The sequence below is a fragment of the Neofelis nebulosa genome, chromosome 17 (genome assembly GCF_028018385.1).
Source record: "Neofelis nebulosa isolate mNeoNeb1 chromosome 17, mNeoNeb1.pri, whole genome shotgun sequence".
Taxonomy (NCBI): Eukaryota; Metazoa; Chordata; class Mammalia; order Carnivora; family Felidae; genus Neofelis; species Neofelis nebulosa.
Genome location: NC_080798.1, coordinates 11,668,825 through 11,677,201, shown reverse-complemented (window position 1 = coordinate 11,677,201; position 8,377 = coordinate 11,668,825).

Genomic DNA, 8,377 nt, shown 5'->3' with positions numbered 1-8,377 from the left:
GCCAGCTATGTGAGGATCTGGAAGCCGAACAGCAGGTGCAAAGGCCCTGAGGTGGGAGTGGCTTGGAGTATCTGAGAGACAAGGAAGAGGCTGGAGGGCTGGAGCAGAGGGGAGAGTGGGAGGAAGAAGATGAGGGGATAGGAGCAGACCCATGGGACCCTAGGGACCATGGAGGAGTTTCCAGCACGCTGTGAGTGGATGGGAGCCCCTGAGGGCTGTGAACAAGGGAGAGACAGGATCCGGACACATCACACACACGTGCACGCACACACATACACACACACACACACAGGATTCAGCCCAGCCCAGCCCCCTGGAGCCCAATAACCACTTATGGGGACATTTGACATTCCTTTTGGCCATACAGCATAAGAAGCACTTTCTGTGTTTGGGGAGGTTGCTGCCCTATGACAGCCTCCTTTCGAGAAGCCAAAAATGGCAGAAACTCGGTTTCCCAGAATCCTTTGCAGCACTATTCCAGTCGTGTGACCTGGGCTGGGTGGCTCAAACAGAGGGACCTTGGGCCTGGGGTCATGAGCTCTACTCCTTTACTTTCTTTGAGTCTCATAGAAACAGTCGGCCCTGGGGAGCCAAGACCCCCCCCCCCCCGGTATATTCATCCCGGGCTCCAACCTCCCAAAGCCCGTCAGTCTCCCAGGCCTCCCCCTACCCTAGCTCAAGACCTCCTTCATGTTCTTCCCTTCTGCCCTCACCTCCTCCCTGATCTCCTGCCCCAAGCTGCCCCCTCCCACCTACTCTCTACCTGCAGCTTGCTCTTGCCATGGCTCCCCAGTGCCCTCAGGCTACATGAGTATTTGTTGACTCCGGAAATAACAGTAGCCTTATCGGTCCAATTGGAAACCACTCTACCCAGCTTATGCAGAAAAGGGCCTGACTACCAAATATTAGGTGCTTACAAAAATCATTGAAAGGGTTGAAGGAACATCTCTCGCCCCCCCCCCCCCCCGAACCACGCTCCCTTCGGAACGCTGGACACGCTAGAAAGAGGTTAGCATGGATGTTGAGTGGCCACTCCACAGTCCCCACCCTAACCGTTAAGTCTTAGGGAGCACTCCTGTATGTCAAGTGTAACGCTAAGTGCATTATATATATTAACTCACTTAACACTCCCAACAGTAAAGCTCAGAAAGGTGAAATGACTTGCCCAGGGTCGCGCAGCCTGAGAAGGGGCGGAGCTGGGAATCAAACAGGCACAAAGCTGCCGAGAGTAGGTTCAGGCTTTGATGAAGACAATGTACAGGCCTCTCAGCAAAGTCACATTGTCATCCCAGAGTCCCTTTCCTGGGGGACCTTCGGGCCCTGGTAATTTGGACCTCCTTCCCATGCCCCCTTCATCACCCCGGCCGTCTGGCTTCAGGGCCCAAGCATTGCATGTGTTTTAACCAATTTAATTCCCTGACCGTCCTAAGAGGTGTGTATTGAAAATTTTACAAATCAGAAAAGTGAAGCCCAGAGAGGTCGAGTTACTTGCCCAAAGTAACACAGCTGGGAAATAACAGAACCAAACTGGCCCAGGTAGTTAGTCCCTGAGTTTGTATTTCTTATCCCTCCCCAATCCCACCTCTTCCTGCTGAGGCTCCATTTTACAGAAGATGGACACTGAGGCTGCAGAAAGGGCCAGGAGGGGGTGCCTGGGTGGCTCATCCGTTGAGCCTCTGACTCTTGATTTCAGCTCAGGTCATGATTCCAGGGTCGTGGGATCGAGTCCCACATTGGGCTCCATGCTGAGTGTGGAGCTTGCTTGAGATTCTCTCTCTTTTCCCTCTGTCTCTCTCCCCCACTCGTTCCCTTTCTCTTTAAAATAATTTTAAACGGGGTGGGGGGGGGGCGTGGGCAAGGATTGACCCAAGGCAAGAGCCCGCATACTAGAATTTCAGGATTCTAGGGGCGCCTGGGTGGCGCAGTCGGTTGAGCGTCCGACTTCAGCCAGGTCACGATCTCACAGCCCGTGAGTTCGAGCCCCGCGTCAGGCCCTGGGCTGATGGCTCGGAGCCTGGAGCCTGTTTCCGATTCTGTGTCTCCCTCTCTCTCTGCCCCTCCCCCGTTCATGCTCTGTCTCTCTCTGTCCCAAAAATAAATAAAAAGCGTTGAAAAAAAAAAAATTTAGAATTTCAGGATTCTAAAATTTTAGAATTTTCCTTTCACCCCTAAGCCCTGGCATTACGGAACATCCCTGCTCCCAAACCCTCCCTTTTATCTACCACCTCCTCTGTCCCCACCCCTCCCCTAGGGATGAGGCTGCCACCTCCAGGAGAGGCTCCAAGAAGCAGCACTTCACCCCCATGAGCCATCACCCCAGAATGCTCTCCTCACCCAACTCCAAAATGCCTCTCCCAATCCTGGCAGTCCACGAACCCAACGGTTCAGGGAAGACAAGACATAAATCCAAGCCAGTCCCAGAACTGAAGAACCAGAGAGTTAAGGACGTGTCTGCTCCTTCTTGTTCCCCAAGAATCCCTGCGATCCACTGGATGTCAGACCCCCCGGTGGTGGAGGTGGTGGCAGAAAGACAGGCAAACAAGATAGTCTTTCATGACTCCCCACCAGCCCTACTCCAGTCCCTCCAAATCCATCTTTATCAACATAGCTATACATTTTCCTCTAGGGGTTGCTTTAGCTGCATCTTAGTTTCTTGCTGTTGTTTTTTGGCTGTTTTTACATTCTACTATTTCGAATGTGTTCTTTACTTTGAAAATGTTATATGTGGAGTGTATGGACGGTCACATTTATTACTATTTTAGTCTCTTAAATTTACCTCTATCTTAAGGTATAACTTATATATTGCAAAGCACCCTAATCTTAAGATCGATGAACTTTTATGTATATGTATATCTGAGTCACCAGCACCAAGATCAAGCCCTCCAAAAAGCTCTCCCATTCCCCCTCCCCATCAGAGTCCCCTCTTTTCTCCAACGGAACCACTATCCTGGCTTTTAAAACCCTAGTTTAGCTTTGCCTGTTAATTGAACTTCATGTAATATAATCATATATTCTTTTATTGAGTTTCTTTTGCTCAACATTCTGTCTCTTGAGATTCATTCATATTGTCACATGCAGCAATAGATTGTCCTTTTTTAAATGTATGTTGAGACAAACAGAGAGAGAGAGCACAATCAGAGGAGAGGCAGAGAGAGGGGGACGGAGGATCCAAAGTGGGCTCTGTGATGACAGCAGGGAGCCCGATGCGGGGCTTGAAGTCAAGACCAGTGAGATCATGACCCGAGCCAAAGTCAAAGCTTAACCGGCTGAGCCACCCAGGTGCCCTCGGCAATAGATTGTCCTTTAGCAAGTTTTGTTGTAGAGTAGTTTGATGATTGGTCATTTCTAAATATTTTCTCATTTCTGTTATGATTTCTTCTTTGTCTTCTGAATGGCTTTTTTTTTTTTAATGGCTTTTTTAAAAAATCTTTTTATTGGGGCACCTGGCTGGCTCAGCAAGAAGAGCACGCTGCTCTTGATGTTGGGATCGTAAGTTCAAGCCCCAATTGGGTGTAGAGATTTCCATATATAAATGGATAATATATATATATATATATATATATATATATATATATATATATATATAAATGGATAAAAGATGAGACATCACTTAATGAAATAATGTGCTAATATGCAGCTGATGGGGCCTGGGTGGCTCAGTCAGTTAAGCATCGGACTTCAGTTCAGGTCATTATCTCGTCATTCGCGAGTTCAAGCCCCACATCGGGCTCTTTGCTGTCGGTGCAGAGCCCGCTTTGCGTCCTCTGTCCCCCCTCTCTCTCTGCCCCACTTGTTCACACACACACACACACACACACACACACACACACACACACAAACACACACACACACACACTCTCTCTCTCTCTCTCTCTCAAAACTAAACATTTTTTTAAGTTAAAAGAAAGAAAAACTTGGCAGCTGTTAAAAAGAATAAAGGTAATCTAGGGGCACCTGGGTGGCTCCATCGGTTAAGCATCCGACTTCGACTCAGGTCATGATCTCGCGGTCTGTGAGTTCGAGCCCCGCGTCGGGCTCTGTGCTGACAGCTCAGAGCCTGGAGCCTGCTTCCGATTCTGTGTCTCCCTCTCTCTCTGCCCCTCCCCTGCTCGTGTTCTGTCTCTCTCTCTCAAAAATAAACATTAAAAAAAAAAAAAAGAATAAAGCTGATCTATAGGTACCGCTTTGGAACAATTGCCAAATGTCTTAATTCATTCAGGATGCTGTATTACCGACTGGATGGCTACTAAACAACAGAAGTTTATTGCTCATGGTCCTGGAAAGCTGGAAGTCTGAGAACAGGGTGCCAGCTGGTCAGGTGAAGGTCCTCTTCTAGAACACAGACTGCTTGTATCCTCACGTGGGAGGAAGGATGAATCCTAATATCATCACCTTTGAGGGTTAGGATTTCAACATGTGAATCTGGAGGGAATACAGACATTCAGACCATAGCACCAAGATATATCGGGCGGGGGGGAGGGTGGAATATGTATCTATTGCCACAAAAACGCCATGAAACACACCACACCAAAATGCAGTCACTTTATTTATTTTTTTTTATGTCTATTTTTGAGAGACAAAGAGCACGAGTGGGGGAGGGGCAGAGAGAGCCCGGGACAGAGCATCCCAGGCGAACTCAGTGGTGACAACAGAGAGCCCGATGCGGGGCTCGAACTCATGAACCGTGAGATCATGACCTGAGCCAAAGTCGGACGCTCAACCGACTGAGCCACCCAGGTGCCCCAAAATGCAGTCACTTTATTTTTTTTTAATTTTTTAATGTTTATTTATTTTTGGGAGAGAGAGAGAGGGAGAGAGAGAGAGAGAACAAGTGGGGAAGGGCAGAGAGAGAGGGAGACCCAGAATCCGAAGCAGGCTCCAGGCTCTGAGCTGTCAGCACAGAGCCCGGCGCGGGGCTCGAACCCACAAACTGCGAGATCGTGACCCGAGCCGAAGTCAGATGCTTAACTCACTGAGCCTCCCAGGTGCCTCCCGAAATGCAGTCACTTTAAAACAGATGTGCGTTTGGCTGAGAGGTGGCTGATCCGGGCTGGGCTCAGCTGGGAAGGTCTGCCCAATACTGTTAAAAGCAAGAAGAGCAGGCCCCAAATAGAGCCATTTATGCTAAGCCCCGTGTCACCAAACTGGGACTTAAGACGGTTTCAGCTCTCCTGGAAATGGAATGTTAACCCGGTCAGTGAGGAGTCACCTGATCAACACTAGGAAGGTCATTCTCCTGATAGATCTCTGCCATCCCCTAAAGGAAAAAGTAACCTCGCAATAATCAACCCACTTTTTTGCATCGTTTAAATTCCTTGTTCCTGCTCCCTTCTGCCTAAAAGGTCTTTGATTTTCAACAGCTCCTGGGAACCCCTTTCCATCTGCTGGGTTGGGACGGGTTCAAATTGATTTTTGCTCAAAAAAACTTCTAAACTCTGTAACGTGCCTCAGGTTACTTTTTAACATTGTGGGGTGTGGGCCAAAGGGGGGGCAGCCACACGAGGGAAGCCTTTCTCACACCTCTGTCGGTTGAAAACGGAAACACTCTCAGCCTCTTACGGTCTAAGCTCAGACCTTGCGTGACCGTCACTCAGCCACTGGCCAAAGTAAGTCACGTGACCACACCCCAAATCACGTTCATCACTCAGCCTACCTCCTTCATGGGTGAGGTCCTTTTTGTGTTTTTCTTAAATGGGCACTCACTCTCCTACATCCACACATGTATCTGCGCAATATTTCCGGAAGGATATTAGAAACTGGTAATCATGTTCGCTCCTGGGTCAAGGAAAAATGAAGACTTACTTTTTTAGTCTGTAGTCTTCTATGCGTATTTTTTCTGACAGTGCTGAATTTTTTTTAATTTTTTAATGTTTATTTTTGAGAGAGAGAGAGAGAGAGAGAGAGAGAGAGAGAGAGAGAGAGAAGGAGACATAGAATCTGAAGCAGGCTCCAGGCTCCAAGCTGTAAGCACAGAGCCCACCGTGGGGCTTGAACCCACAAACTGTGAGATTATGACCTGAGCCTAAGTCGGACGTTTAACCGACGGAGCCACCCAGGGGCCCCTATTTTTTTTTTAATGTGTATTTAGTTTTGAGGGAGAGAGAGAGAGAGCACGAGCAGCGGAGGGGCAGAGAGAGGGGGACAGAGGATCCGAAGCAGACTTTGCCCTGACAGCAGCCTGCCCAATGCGGGGCTCAAACTCACGAGCCATGAGATCATAACCTGAACTGAAGTTGGATGCTCAACCGACTGAGCCCCCCAGCAATGCCCCAACATTGGTGAACTTTTTAAATTAAAAAGAAACTGGTGAGTTTTTGTTTTGTTTTGTTTTTTTTAAACATGGCTAAGAGGGAGGGGCATGTGGCTGGCTCAGTTGGTAGAACATGCAACGCTTGATCTCAGGGTTGTAAGTTCGAGCCCCATGTTGGGCGTAGAGATTCCTTAAAAATAAAATCTTAGGGGCGCCTGGGTGGCGCAGTCGGTTAAGCGTCCGACTTCAGCCAGGTCACGATCTCGCGGTCCGTGAGTTCGAGCCCCGCGTCAGGCTCTGGGCCGATGGCTCGGAGCCTGGAGCCTGTTTCCGATTCTGTGTCTCCCTCTCTCTCTGCCCCTCCCCCGTTCATGCTCTGTCTCTCTCTGTCCCAAAAATAAATAAAAAATGTTGAAAAAAAAAAATTAAAAAAAAAAAATAAAATCTTAAAGGGGCGCCTGGGTGGCTCAGTCGGTTAAGCGTCCGACTTCAGCTCAGGTCACGATCTCGCGGTCCGTGAGTTCGAGCCCCGCGTCGGGCTCTGGGCTGATGGCTCGGAGCCTGGAGCCTGTTTCCGATTCTGTGTCTCCCTCTCTCTCTGCCCCTCCCCTGTTCATGCTCTGTCTCTCTCTGTCTCAAAAATAAATAAATGTTAAAAAAATTTTTAAAAAATAAAATCTTAAAAAAATCATAAAAATAAAAACTGTAGCCAAGAGGCGAAAATAGAAAAGCCCGCAACTCATGTGCCCATTTTCCTGGCACGGCAAACTGAGGCCTTCAGTGATAGGATAGAGGTTTTGTTCAGTGCCGTCTTGGCGATGATCTTGGGCAGTGGATTTCTCCTCTCTGAGCCTCAGTTTCCTCATCTTCAGATAAGGCTAGTAATGGGGTGCCTGGGTGGCTCAATTGGTTAAGCATTCAGCTTCCACTCAGGTCATGATCTTGCAGTTTGTGAGTTCAAGCCCAGTGTCAGGATCCATGCTAACAACTCAGAGCCTGAAGCCTGCTTCAGATTCTGTGTTTCCCTCTCTCTCTGCCGCTCTCTCGCTCTCTCTCTCGAAACAAATAAACATTTAAAAAAAAAATTTTTTTTTTCATCCTGGGCCAGAACTCAGAAACCCCAGCCCTCATGGGTTTGTGCAAAAGTGCGTGGCACAGGGCCAGCCTGAAGAAATGGTATCTTGGTTAATAATTTCGTCTTTCAGTCTTGATCTCACTTAATCCTCACCACTATGGTCTATGGACAGCGTGATCATTCAGGTTTTATAGATGAGGAAATGGGCGCTTAGAAACATCGCTTGCCCCGGGTTACAAGGAAACAGCAAGATCAGAATTTGAACTCAGATCTACCTGGCTCCAACTCCCTCCCCCCACCCCCCCCCCAGCGGGTACGAGCACAGACACACACACACACACACACACACACACACACACACACACTGTTTACCACGTGCCACTCTGTTCTAAGCCTTTTACAGGGATTACTCACTAATCCCACAACAGCCTCGAAAAGTAGGTTTCCTGTGAGTCCTGTTCTGCAGACCAGGAACCTTAGGCCCAGAGACGTTAGTTCCTGGCTCGGGGGTCACACAGCCAGTACATGATGTGCAGGTCCCGCACTGCCTCTCCGTAAGCATGTGGCAGATCCAGAGCCTGATGTCCAGTCCCCTGAGGCCAACCCAGTGAGGGGAGGGGGGGAAGAGTTTGACCCTTTCTACCCTGTTCCTTAGAAATACCTGGAGAAGTTAGAGCGTGAATTTGAGTTGTATTTTCCATTATTCAACCAACAGTTATTCGCCCAAGTGACTCCTCTGTGTTCAGCCTGTGCTGGGTGGCACTGGGGACACAATGGTGACCGAGACGCCTTGGCCCAGCAGTCCCCTCTTGGGACTACATTCGAATATTGGGGATAGACCTGTCTTCAAGACAGTGATGACCCAGAATGGGCACGACTGAGATGTGGGAGCCCAGAAGGCTACCGGATCCAGAAAGGAACGTCTCATCCGGCCTTGGGGTCCCCAGAGGGCTTCCGGGAGGAGGGAGCATCTGCACTGGGGCTCAGAGAACAAGGGAGCAGAAGGCAGGTTGGCTGAGGCTCGGAGGGAAGGTGCGGATCTGCGCTGTGGT